At 40.6% G+C, this 12,719-nt stretch overlaps 1 protein-coding gene and 1 pseudogene across 7 annotated transcripts in view; both read right to left on the bottom strand.

The window, feature by feature from the left end:
- NAALADL2 (N-acetylated alpha-linked acidic dipeptidase like 2) overlaps positions 1-12,719 on the bottom strand; it is a 1,057,096-nt gene that overhangs the window by 162,296 nt on the left and 882,081 nt on the right. The gene's annotated exons all lie outside the window — the stretch shown is intronic.
- LOC134912744 (5S ribosomal RNA) lies at positions 12,293-12,410 on the bottom strand (annotated as a pseudogene).

The following is a 12,719-nucleotide window of genomic DNA, read 5'->3' as shown; positions in this document are numbered from 1 at the left end:
AGAGACCAATTACCCACTGTACATGTTTGGTGGCCATTTTGGGAGTGATTTTTGCAGCTGATGCATGGCACGTCATGGGACTCCAGAAAGGTAAGTATTAAACAACATGGGTGCAGTGTGTGTGGTCTGGGCCCCCCTGGGACCATGGGCCTGTGTGCACCAAACACATTTCCCCCATTATAGAAACACCAGTGCTCCAATGCTGAAGCTTAATCCAGTGGCTGAGTTATTTGCATAGGACTCTGTGCATTATGGTATCCAGAAAAATGGATGTCACTTCTATAAGTTAGTCACTGGTGGGTGAGGCAGGATTGAGTGTGAGGTAGGAATGAAGCTAGGATTTCTGTAACCAAACTAAACTTTGTGCCCCTCTGCTGGTAGATAGTAGTCACCCTTGGCTTGCTTGAATACAGCTATCAACATTGTAAATAAAATATATTAAGGGTGAGGACAAAACCAATTTTTAGTCCCAGTAAGTTGCAGGGGCTGGCTGCATTTGTTCAGTAGTTCTTGAGTGCATATAGATGCTACAGTAAGTATTGCTCAAGGCTACAGTAAGTATTGCTATTTGTATTGCACTACTTCACCCATCATATATGATTGCATTGACCACCATACAATGCAGTGGACATCACAAGGCCTGCCATATAATATAGAGAGCATTGCAGTGACAACCGTAAAATTCAGAGAACAACAAAGTAATGGCTATACAATACATAGAGCATCAAAGTGACCACAGTATAATGAAGGGAACATCACGGTGGCTAAAATATAATGCAGAAAACATCAATGACTAACATACAACATAGAGAGTAGTTGTGACTGTCATATAAGACAGAGAGCATCAAAGAAATCCATATAATGCAGAGTAGTTGTGACCATCATATAATACAGAGAGCATCAGTGACTGCCATATGACACAAAGAGCATCCGTAACAATCTTATAATGCAGAGAGCATCAGTGAGCTCCATATAATGCAGAGAGCGTTAGTGACATCTGCAAGTAATACAGAGCACATTTCTGATCTCTAATTAATGCAGAGAGCATCATTGACCTATATATAATACACAGAGTATCAGTGACAAACACATATGATAGATAATAGTTATGACTGCCAAATAATAGTAATTACGCATTTTTAATATAAATAAAACAGAAAATGTCAGGTTTATTAAATTTATGTCCATGTAAAATTTCCATATTGTACCTTTCATACCACTCTACATCTTTAATCAGGAATATAGTGTTGCTCTCGTAAGCAACAATATATTGGTAAGATGTCAGGGATTTATGTTTATTTTATATTTATATTTTTCTATTTACCAGCTATAATCTATCAAATCCTCGAAAACTACCTCTGTATTTATGTTTCGATACATCTTTATTCACACATCAAGATTACTTGACAGTTTTGATCCCTTGTGCAGTATATGGACACAATAGCCATGTGTCACGATCCAGGTAATTCCTTATCAGTATTTACCTTCCAAATACCTCCTGAGACTGTCCCAGCGTTCCAAGCCTGGATTCCATCTGCACTGTCTGTGTGCAGCACCCTGCATCTCATTGTCTCAAAACTCTTCACTGTGATTCTGGCAGCTTCATGGTTAAAGCTCACATGCAAGTTACAAACAATCTTTCCCTCCAGAAGCAAACATGGGCGCAGCCATGTTTGCTTTCATCACATGTGGCTTTTCAGCCTATCAGCTGCACTCTGGTTTCTACCTAATTACCCAGCAGCTGCACTCTAGATTCTGCTTAATCAGCCAGCCAATCCCTGTTTCCCAGCTGGTATAAATATCTTGTTCCTGGGCTGGAAAGATTGTCAGTGCTTCAATTGTCTTCAGTGATTCCAGTGTGCAGTTCTCCCATGGACTTTATCCGCAGTACAGCCTGACTCTGCAGTGTCTCATCATTGCACCTTGTGACTGGCAGTTACCTGACACCGGCTTCCAGCTTCCAGCGGTGCCCTGCCCTGCCAGTAACCATCGGTGTTCCGCCATCGATCCCAAGTCACCATCGGTGTTCCGCCATCGATCCCAAGTCACCATCGGTGTTCTGCCATCGATCCCAAGTCACCATCGGTGTTCCGCCATCGATCCCGAGTCACCATCGGTGTTCCGCCATCGATCCCAAGTCTCCATCGGTGTTCCGCCATCGATCCCCAGTAACCATCGGTGTTCCGCCATCGATCCCAAAATAACCATTGGTGTTCCGCCATCGATCCCAAGTCTCCATCGGTTTTCCGCCATCGATCCCAAGTCTCCATCGGTGTTCCGCCATCGATCCCCAGTAACCATCGGTGTTCCGCCATCGATCCCCAGTAACCATTGGTGTTCCGCCATCGATCCCAAAGTAACCATCGGTGTTCCATCATCGATTCCAAGTCACCATCGGTGTTCCGTCATCGATCCCAAGTATTTCTCTGAACTGTGTTTCCTATTACCAATACCAAGTCATCAGTATTCCTCTGAACTGTGTTTAATAAACTTTCTATACTTTTTACAAAGTTGTCTTGGTCACGCCTTCGGGCATTTGTTCTAAAGGTTCCCTGCATGTCCAAGAACCCTGTACTGCCTCCCAGTTACACATATACCTCAACCCCTACAATTGAGTCTTCCCCTGGTCAGCACCAGCCCTCAGTTGTGACAGTAAGCACTGACCTAATGGATCCGGCCGGAGACCAGGTCCAAGCGTCCAGGCCGATGCAAGAACTTGCAGCCTGCCTTGAACGTCAGGAGACTGCACAGGGCCATGTGATCCGCTGTCTCCAGGACCTCTCCTCTCGGCTGGATGGAATACAAGTAACCCTCCGTGGTTCAGGGGCGTCCAGTGTGCCGACTGCAGTACCTTTGGTGGCATCCCCACCCACCATTCCCGTTTCTGCTCCTTGTCTCCATTTACCGACACCTGCTAAGTTTGATGGTTCCCCAAAAGCCTGTCGGGGTTTCCTAAATCAGTGTGAGATATATTTTGAGTTACATCCTGGCAGTTTCCCAACTGACCGCACCAAGGTTGCTTACATCATCTCCCTCCTCAGTGACTCCACCCTCGATTGGGCATCACCTCTATGGGAGCAGTCAGATGCCCTGCTCTCTTCATATGCAGACTTCGTGGCAACCTTCAGGTGCATCTTTGACAAACCAGGTCGTGTGACCTCAGTCTCCTCTGATATCCTCCGGCTACGTCAGGGGACACGAATAGTCGGTCAATATCTGGTACAGTTCCAGATCCTAGCGTCTGAACTTTCCTGAAATGATGACGCTCTTTACTCAGCCCAAGAAGGGGCGTCTGTGTCTACAGCCCAAGAAGTGGCGTCTGTGTCTACAGCCCAAGAAGGGGCGTCTGTGTCTACAGCCCAAGAAGGGGCGTCTGTGTCTACAGCCCAAGAAGGGGTATCCAATGTTCAAGCTGTAGTAGGGGCATATGAGTCTTCTCAAAAAGGAGTTTCTGATCTGTCAACCCCAGGGGGGGTGCTGGAGAAAACAACCCAGAGAGAGGTGTCTGATTCGTCAACCCCAGGAGGGGTCACCAAAGTTTCAGCCCCAAGGGAAGTATCCAGAGCCAAGTTCCCAGATGGAAATTTTTGTGCTACAGATGCAGTTTTGAACTCCTGTTTGCCATCTTCAGAGAGCACTACCCTGTTGGCATCCAGCATGGACCAGGTCCAGGATGGTCTAACTGAACACTCGGATACCACTCATTCCGGTTCTAACCAGATTCTGACTCCTTCAGTTCCAGCTGATTCAACTGTCTTTAGACTCAATCCGGTTCCATCCGTAGGTCCAAAGACTCCTTCAGTTCCAGATGATTCAACCGTCAATCCGAAAACTCCTCCGGTCCCAGCCGGTTCAAGCTTTTCTGGACCCAATCCGGTCCCATCCGTCTGTCCGGATCAGCCTCCTTCGGTTCCAGCCGATTCCAGTAAGCCTCCTTCGGTTCCAGCCGATTCCAGTAAGCCTCCTACGGTTCCAGCCGATTCCAGTAAGACTCCTTCGGTTCCAGCCGATTCCAGTAAGACTCCTCCGGTTCAAGCTCTTCCGGACCCAATCCGGTCCCATCCGTCTGTCCGGATCAGCCTCCTTCGGTTCCAGCCGATTCCAATACCTTCGGATCTATTCCGATCCTATCTGTCTGTCTAAAGTCTCCGCCGGTCTCAACCGGTTCAAGGTTGTCTGGACTTAATTTGGTCTTGTCCATAGATCCGGTACATTCTCCTCTGGTTCCAGCCAGTTCAAGTTCATCAGGATTCAATCTAGATCCTTCCGTTTGTTCAGGTAAAAAATTTATAAGAAGTGTCCTGGGGCCACTCCTAAAGGAGGGGGTGCTGTCACGATCCAGGTAATTCCTTATCAGTATTTACCTTCCAAATACCTCCTGAGACTGTCCCAGCGTTCCAAGCCTGGATTCCATCTGCACTGTGTGCAGCACCCTGCATCTCATTGTCTCAAAACTCTTCACTGTGATTCTGGCAGCTTCATGGTTAAAGCTCACATGCAAGTTACAAACAATCTTTCCCTCCAGAAGCAAACATGGGCGCAGCCATGTTTGCTTTCATCACATGTGGCTTTTCAGCCTATCAGCTGCACTCTGGTTTCTACCTAATTACCCAGCAGCTGCACTCTAGATTCTGCTTAATCAGCCAGCCAATCCCTGTTTCCCAGCTGGTATAAATATCTTGTTCCTGGGCTGGAAAGATTGTCAGTGCTTCAATTGTCTTCAGTGATTCCAGTGTGCAGTTATCCCATGGACTTTATCTGCAGTACAGCCTGACTCTGCAGTGTCTCATCATTGCACCTTGTGACTGGCAGTTACCTGACACCGGCTTCCAGCTTCCAGCGGTGCCCTGCCCTGCCAGTAACCATCGGTGTTCCGCCATCGATCCCGAGTCACCATCGGTGTTCCGCCATCGATCCCAAGTCTCCATCGGTGTTCCGCCATCGATCCCCAGTAACCATCGGTGTTCCGCCATCGATCCCAAAATAACCATCGGTGTTCCATCATCGATCCCAAGTCTCCATCGGTTTTCCGCCATCGATCCCAAGTCTCCATCGGTGTTCCGCCATCGATCCCCAGTAACCATCGGTGTTCCGCCATCGATCCCCAGTAACCATCGGTGTTCCGCCATCGATCCCAAAGTAACCATCGGTGTTCCATCATCGATTCCAAGTCACCATCGGTGTTCCGTCATCGATCCCAAGTATTTCTCTGAACTGTGTTTCCTATTACCAATACCAAGTCATCAGTATTCCTCTGAACTGTGTTTAATAAACTTTCTATACTTTTTACAAAGTTGTCTTGGTCACGCCTTCGGGCATTTGTTCTAAAGGTTCCCTGCATGTCCAAGAACCCTGTACTGCCTCCCAGGTACACATATACCTCAACCCCTACAATTGAGTCTTCCCCTGGTCAGCACCAGCCCTCAGTTGTGACACCATGATTACTACTAAAAATATATTTTTCATGGTCTCTGTTGTCTATCCTGAATTTCTCCTTCCACTTCCTCAGGCCTGCTTCCTGCCAATGGTACAATTATCTCAGACCTCTGGATATCTGGAAATACACTTGTGATGTTCTTTTTTTAAGACATCTGCTTGCCACAAGACACATGAAGACATTGTTAATCAGCACCTATTTTAAAGCCTACCTAACTCAAAATGCCCTTTCTTAAATGTGTCCCTTTTTTAATTGATCCATACAATATATTAGAATGCATTAACCAGTTTCATTTAATTTTGCATATGCATACTTTATTAGTAAACAATGGCTTTTTGATGCTGAAAATTTCCCTAAAACCAGTCCTGACTGAACACCAAGAGGAGTTTAAAGCATATCTTGATTGATTTTTGAGCTGTTATTCTTTGAGAGTTCAAATGAGGTACTATATGTGATATTCTCAGATTAACCAAAAGAAGGGGTCTGTAGCTTGCTGGATTTGGTCAAGTTACTTATAGGCCGACACCCACGAATCATCACAGTCCCCATCTACATGTTGGGGTTGTACTCGTTGAATTCATCAGGTGTTGGATTTTGAAGGATAGCTCATTGCTTACTCATTTTTTCTATGCTAAATTGTGTCATGCTTTTGTGTTCTAGTGTATATGTGACTGCTAGATTTGATCAGACTGACATTTTGACTATCTCTACTTGCTAACTTATCATTAACCTTGTCAAGTTAGTCATTGGTTTTTGTCGGTCATCACATCTGTAAAGACCAACTTTGCTACTAGATATGATTATTCCTTTTCCTTTGCCTTTAGGTCCTGCCTGTGCCAGCTGCTGCCCAGCAGGGCAGATATGTAGTCTGTGACCTTTGAGCTTCCCATTGAGAATGCCATTACTTTCTTGCTTTTAACCTATATAAACTTTGTCCTTTGGGTGAATCAGCATCAGAAATTACAAATAATGTTGTTTCACACCACACCAACCTATGACTTCACCCACATTCTGTCAGCATAAACTGATCTGCATATGTGCAAGTAGGTATCAGCTTCTACTGTAGCTAGCATTTATCATGTACATTCTAGAAAATGGTAACTAGAAGTGGATTGGTTTCTATGGTCAACTCCTTCACATATCCATTTGTCCTCACTTTAGAAGGTTTGCTACATATCCTCCTTTGTGTAGTATTCCCCATACCAATACACATTGGTAAATCTTATTATTATGTTGTATTTAAAGGAACCACAAGGGTTTTGTATCACTGTAAAAAAGGTACAGACATAATAACACCCATCATAACTACGAACTGATACAGATATTTCCATAACTGTGGAAACTTGTGTAAAGAAAAGAAAGGGGATAAGATTCTGCTCATAGGACAAAATATAGGGAAAGGAGATGGAAAATCAACCTTAGCTACAAATATTCCCCTCTAGTGTTATGAAAACAGAAAACAAAAAACAACTAAGAAATAAAAAAAACATCATTTATTATTTATCCATAAAGACACATTTGATTGACATATTGAAGAAATAACCTTCAGCAAAATTGTATCAAACAACAGTCTTTTTCAATATTAATGAAAGATTAGGGAAATGTTCAGTAATGTCATCCAACATGACAAGAGAAATGGTACCACTGAGACAAAAAACATGGTGTGTGCTTGAGGATGTTTAGACATAAAAATGTTCTTTAACCCAGACATTGAAAAGTGTGATTTTCTGTCTCAAGTGTTTAATCCACATAATTATTGAAACCGTTGAAGGATAAGTAAATACATTTGGCACAAAATTAAACCCATTGGTTAATTGACAAGCACAGTGGTCAAGTTGTGTATTTTTGTTTAGTTTAGTTTCATTTTTAATTATCTTACTGAATATATTTCATATTTTTATTCACAGATATTATGGAAGACTTTTTTTGTTTTCAATACAAGCAGCACACAGACATTCAGTGGTGTTAAAATGCAAGCCCTTGGCAGCTTCTAAAAGTGTTAATTAATTAGAACATCTTTTACGGCAATATTTCAGACCCACATGACAGATGTATCTCTGATAGTCTTTTGGCAGGCTCTGCTATAGGCAAATAATGTGACAGGTGCATCTCTGTGCTACGTGCCTTGGAACAAAAATACAAGTGGATGGACTGGAGAGCTCATCCTCAACAACTCTTACACCATTTTATAAAAAAATAATACACATAACATACATAATCATTTTATAATATAGAGAGGTCATTTTGTAAAAATGCAGTAGAACTAATCTTTTAAAATAATATTGTATGAACTATTGAAGTCTATTGATGGGCAAGGATCATCATATTCAAGATTATCTTATATCCTGGTATTTTATGAGTGATTTTTTTCTTTACTATTATCTTTAGTTTATGCGTTTGTCATAAAACCATTGAGGTTTCCCTTTGAATGTTGATAGATGGACAATGTTCCAGTGATGGCACAGAAAATGAAAAATAAATTACGGGGCAGGCTATGATCTCTGAACAAATTAGTCTCATAGACTATAGTATATATATCAACTAGCTTTGTCAGTATTAATATACAATCCTGTCAGTTGCATTTCTCCAATGATGAACACACAAGTTGAGAGGTTATAAATGCTAAGGGAGACTTCTAAAATGCTTTGTTGCGAAGAATGTAATAACACAAAAATTTTTATCATTTTAGTTTATTTGGCAATAGAATGATTTGATTTTCATATGCAGCTTGGAGTATCAACCATTTAAAAAATAATTTAAAATAGGAGCAACTGAACTGAAGTGACTGACAGTACTGTACTTTAGAGGTAAGGCAAGTAAATTTGTGCCAAGATACTATGAAGTGGTTTATGTCTTGCTGAATTTCTTTCAATTAAATATAGCTCTCCATGAATTTAAATGGATTTACGTACAAATATAAATGGATTTACGTGTAAATAACTTACGTGAAGTTATACACAGTATGATCTCCTTTTATATTTAAAAAAAATATTTTTATTGTATTTTTAAAGCACCATCACTTAACACGCCATCATTGCAGTGGCAAAAAAAGGTAATGTGATGTGATGAAAACATTAAAAGAACACCAAAAAGTAAATATTTAAGTCCTCTGTGAACCAACTACAGTAACAAACAACATCTGGATTGAACATAGGCATGCAAATATGAATAAATAGGGTGGGGTGTACTCTATGTGACACAGAAAAGGAATGGTACTGTATGTAAAGGAATGCCTATAATTTATATTTTAATCAACTGCCAGCATATAAGGGGATGGGGTTAACATGCTGGCTGTCTTGATCCTGGCAGTCGGAATACCGACACCGGAATCCTGACACCCGTTAGAATGTAATGCTGGAATATCGACAGGGTCAGGAGATCAACAACAAAATCCCAACAGCCAGTGTCCCAACTGTAAGTATAGTGGGCAGGTTAGGGATGGGGGGTGTTAAGTCTAGGCACCACCCAGGGAGGGGTAGGAATAGGCTGTGTGTGGGGGGGGTAAGGTTAAGGCTACAGGGGGGGGGGGTTAAGCACCACCAAGGGGAGGTTAGGTGTAGGCACTAAGGGGGGAGGGTTAGTGTTAGGCTGTGGCACCAAAGTGGGGAGGTTAGGGTTAGTCACTAAGGGGGAGAACAGGGTTAAGCTGTGGAATTGGAAGGTTTGTCTTAGGGGGTAGGGGAGAGGGGTAACATACTTACCTTGCCCCTGTTAGGAATTCAAACATCAGGATCCCGGCATCAGTATTGTGACCACCGGCATCCTGTCTGGTGGCCAATCATACTGAACCCCATATAAGGCTGTGTTATATTAAATTATGCTATTGCAGATAGGTGTTGTGTTGCCTAGGAACCTAATAGATATTTGCTTAAAAAGACTACAAAAAATTAAATAGCTCTAAATAAATGATGGAATCTGGTTGCTGTGGGTTATAGCACTATTTTAAATACTGTAAGTACGTTTTTGGTATTTTTCTTTATTCAGCACTTAAAAATAATAAAACTGAGTGTATAAATCACAATGAATTGACTTGACCAATTTGCCTTTTTAAAATTATTGTAGGCATTTTTTATATATATTTCTACTTCAAGTGACTGTTTTCATAACACACTAATTTCCATTATTTTAATGAAAATTACATTCAAAAACTATGTTGAAAATAATAGTATTCTATATTTTGCAATGCATCAAACATTAGAGATTACGAATTTCTGTTTGTAGTGGCAAATACTAAGCCTTATAGTTTTTTAGTAATATAGTTATATAATTGTATAGATAAAAAAGCCTAGCAACTTGTTGACCTGTTGTTAAGTTTGAGTTAACAATTAACTTATTTTTAAGTATGTTTGACTAAGGTCACGGTAAACCATTACATTTTTTTTAAAACTCAAAACACATGGATAGATTTGGGAATATAGCAGCACCACAAAGTATTTTTAGCACAGCCAAGTTTTACATGTCCATGCATGTACAAGTTTAAAGTGGGAAGGATCGGGCCAACAATGAGACAGCAGGGATTTGGTGGTCCTGTCAAACTAGTATGAAAAATAATTGGTGCCAACTTGCCACAAAATTCAGTTCATGTTTTAAATTTTTTTAAATTTTTACTTATATTGTTTTCTATACATTAAGATAATAATTGTATTTAAAATAACAGACCAGATGTAAGAGAGTCCGAGTTCACCCAAAGCACTGGATACTGGCCAAACTCAGGCACTTAATTAAAAGGGGCAGTCATTTACAAGGCATAACCACGACATGTAAATGATTGTCCCTTTAAAAAAAAGTTAGAGTTCGACCAGCATCCCGCATGTCTGGGGGCAAAGTTGGACTCTATTACATCCCACCCAATGCATAGTAAGACATTGGAGGTGCATACAAAAATGTATTACAATAAATACAAATTGTCTTTATTTTTTAGGTATACTAAATAACATAGTTCTACTAAAATACTGTATGTGCATCGTGACTTATTCTAAACAGCTTCAAGTGCCCTTTTTGGATTATAGCTTGTAGGTCAAGAGAACTCCACTTTCAGATGTTTGATAATAATACCACATTTTTCCAATGTCACAATCTACTGAGATAGTTTTTACTAAAATTTTAAACCAATATGCATTGATAAAACTCCTGAAATGTGCATTAAGATTCCACTCCAGCCTCAACCTTTTACTAAGTGGTGCACATTTTACAGTCCTTAGCAGGAGTATTTACTGGCTGACAGCCATTTGGATAATGGTATATCAGAAATAGAAGTCAATTGAGTTTTTCTATCCATCCCATTAAGCCTCCATCCATCCATTCACCTACAGCTTCCTACAGTATGTAGGGTGAGCAGCCAAACCAAAGTTAAAATTATTCTGCAAAGGACTGTACTTTAAAACAATTTTTATCACATGTGACTAAGAAACAAAAGATAATTATAGAAAAAAAATACTTGGTCACATTTTATAATTATAGCCAGCCATTTAAATATACAACAGAAATCATATAGTAATACTACAGCTGTTTTTGAAAATGTCTGCTTTTTATTTAACGTGCATCTTTTTTTCCTATAACCTTACTTCAGCTCATAAAGATTTGATTGATCCTGAGCACATATAATCAGGGAATGAGGATTTCTATCAACTTGGATACAGCTGACAATTGTTTTATTGTCCCCATAAACAAATATGCAAAGTAATAGCTTAGCTGACAAGCAAATAAAAACAATGGAATAAAAACTCTACATCTTCATTGCCCAATACAAATGGACAACAATTCTCCATGGTGCCAAATGCTGAACAAAATAAAATTTGTGTTTTAAGTCTAAGGATTAAAACAAAGGGCCTAATTCAGACCTATTCGTTGCAGCAAATTTGTTAGCAGATGGGTAAAACCATGTGCACTGCAGGGGGGGCAGATATAACATGTGCAGAGAGAATTAGATTTGGATGAGGTTTGTTAAAACTGAAATCTAAATTGCAGTGTAAAAATAAAGCAGCCAGTATTTACCCTGCACAGAAACAAAATAACCCACCCAAATGTAACTCTCTCTGCACATGTTACATCTGCCCCCCTGCAGTGCACATGGTTTTGCCCATCTGCGAACAAAAATGCTGCTATGATCAGGTCTGAATTAGGCCCAAAATTTCCAACAACATTTAGTTAGAGGAAAGATTAGTAATGCTTACAACAAACACATTTCCATGATACTGCCAATTACAGTATTTGCCTAAGTTGTTTATTTTAAAAACAATGCACATCAAAAATGACCGATGCCACTATTTAAACAACAAAAAAGTAAAAAGACAACATGAAAGGCAGAAAATGCTACTGATTTTGATAGAGATATGGCAACAGGCATATATAATAAGGGAAACAACATGGTTGTCGTACTGGGCAGCTTTATTGTCTACAATTGGAAAGAAGGAGAAAAAGACAAAAAAAACTTTTTGGGAGCACTCTTTTGTATATGTTAGAAGTAATTTGTGTAGTGATAAATGTTAAAACATAACCTTTAATCAATCCTCGAATAAAAAAACATGTGGTCAAAACAATTGAGACTCGTGTCTAATGTTGTATGTGTGTAAAAAAATCTTATTTAACCTTTTTAACAAATGAGGTATAAGATGAACAGATAGGTGAAAATATCAAAAAGTAGTGGAGGATACCAAATGGTTTCTTAAAGTCCCGGGTATCCAGGAAATCACTGTGTATGCCTGAATTATGGATATCATTGATAGGAGATATGAACAGAATTGCTAAGGTTTAAAGTAACACTTAGGATGGATATAGTGGACTGGAGCAGAAAGAGTGTATGGATTCCCCTGTTAATGGGGGGGGGAAGGGGAGAGGAGGGGACAGGAAGGTGAGGGCCCACTGCACCTGGTATTCTCAGGAAGTTGACCGTCCTAATACTGACCAGGCCATGCCTGCTAAGCTTCCGAGATCGGACAAGATCGGGCGTATTCAGGGTAGTATGGCAGTGGGCCAGAAAGGAAGAAAAGAGGGAGGGAAAAGGAAAGGGGGAGGAAAAAGAGAAGGAAAAAAGGGGGGGGGGAAACACCACTGATTCTGTACTCTAATGGGTCGGTGCCATAATAGTCTGAAATAGTTTTTCTCTTTCTGCTCCAGTCCACTATATCCATCCTAAGTGTTACTTTAAACCTTAGCAATTCTGCTCATATCTCCTATCAATGATATCCATAATTCAGGCATACACAGTGATTTCCTGGATACCCGGGACTTTAAGAAACCATTTGGTATCCTCCACTACTTTTTGATATTTTCACCTATCTAT

Source organism: Pseudophryne corroboree, chromosome 4, assembly GCF_028390025.1.
Source record: "Pseudophryne corroboree isolate aPseCor3 chromosome 4, aPseCor3.hap2, whole genome shotgun sequence".
NCBI classification, from domain to species: domain Eukaryota; kingdom Metazoa; phylum Chordata; class Amphibia; order Anura; family Myobatrachidae; genus Pseudophryne; species Pseudophryne corroboree.
This window is presented reverse-complemented; position numbering and strand designations above follow the sequence as displayed.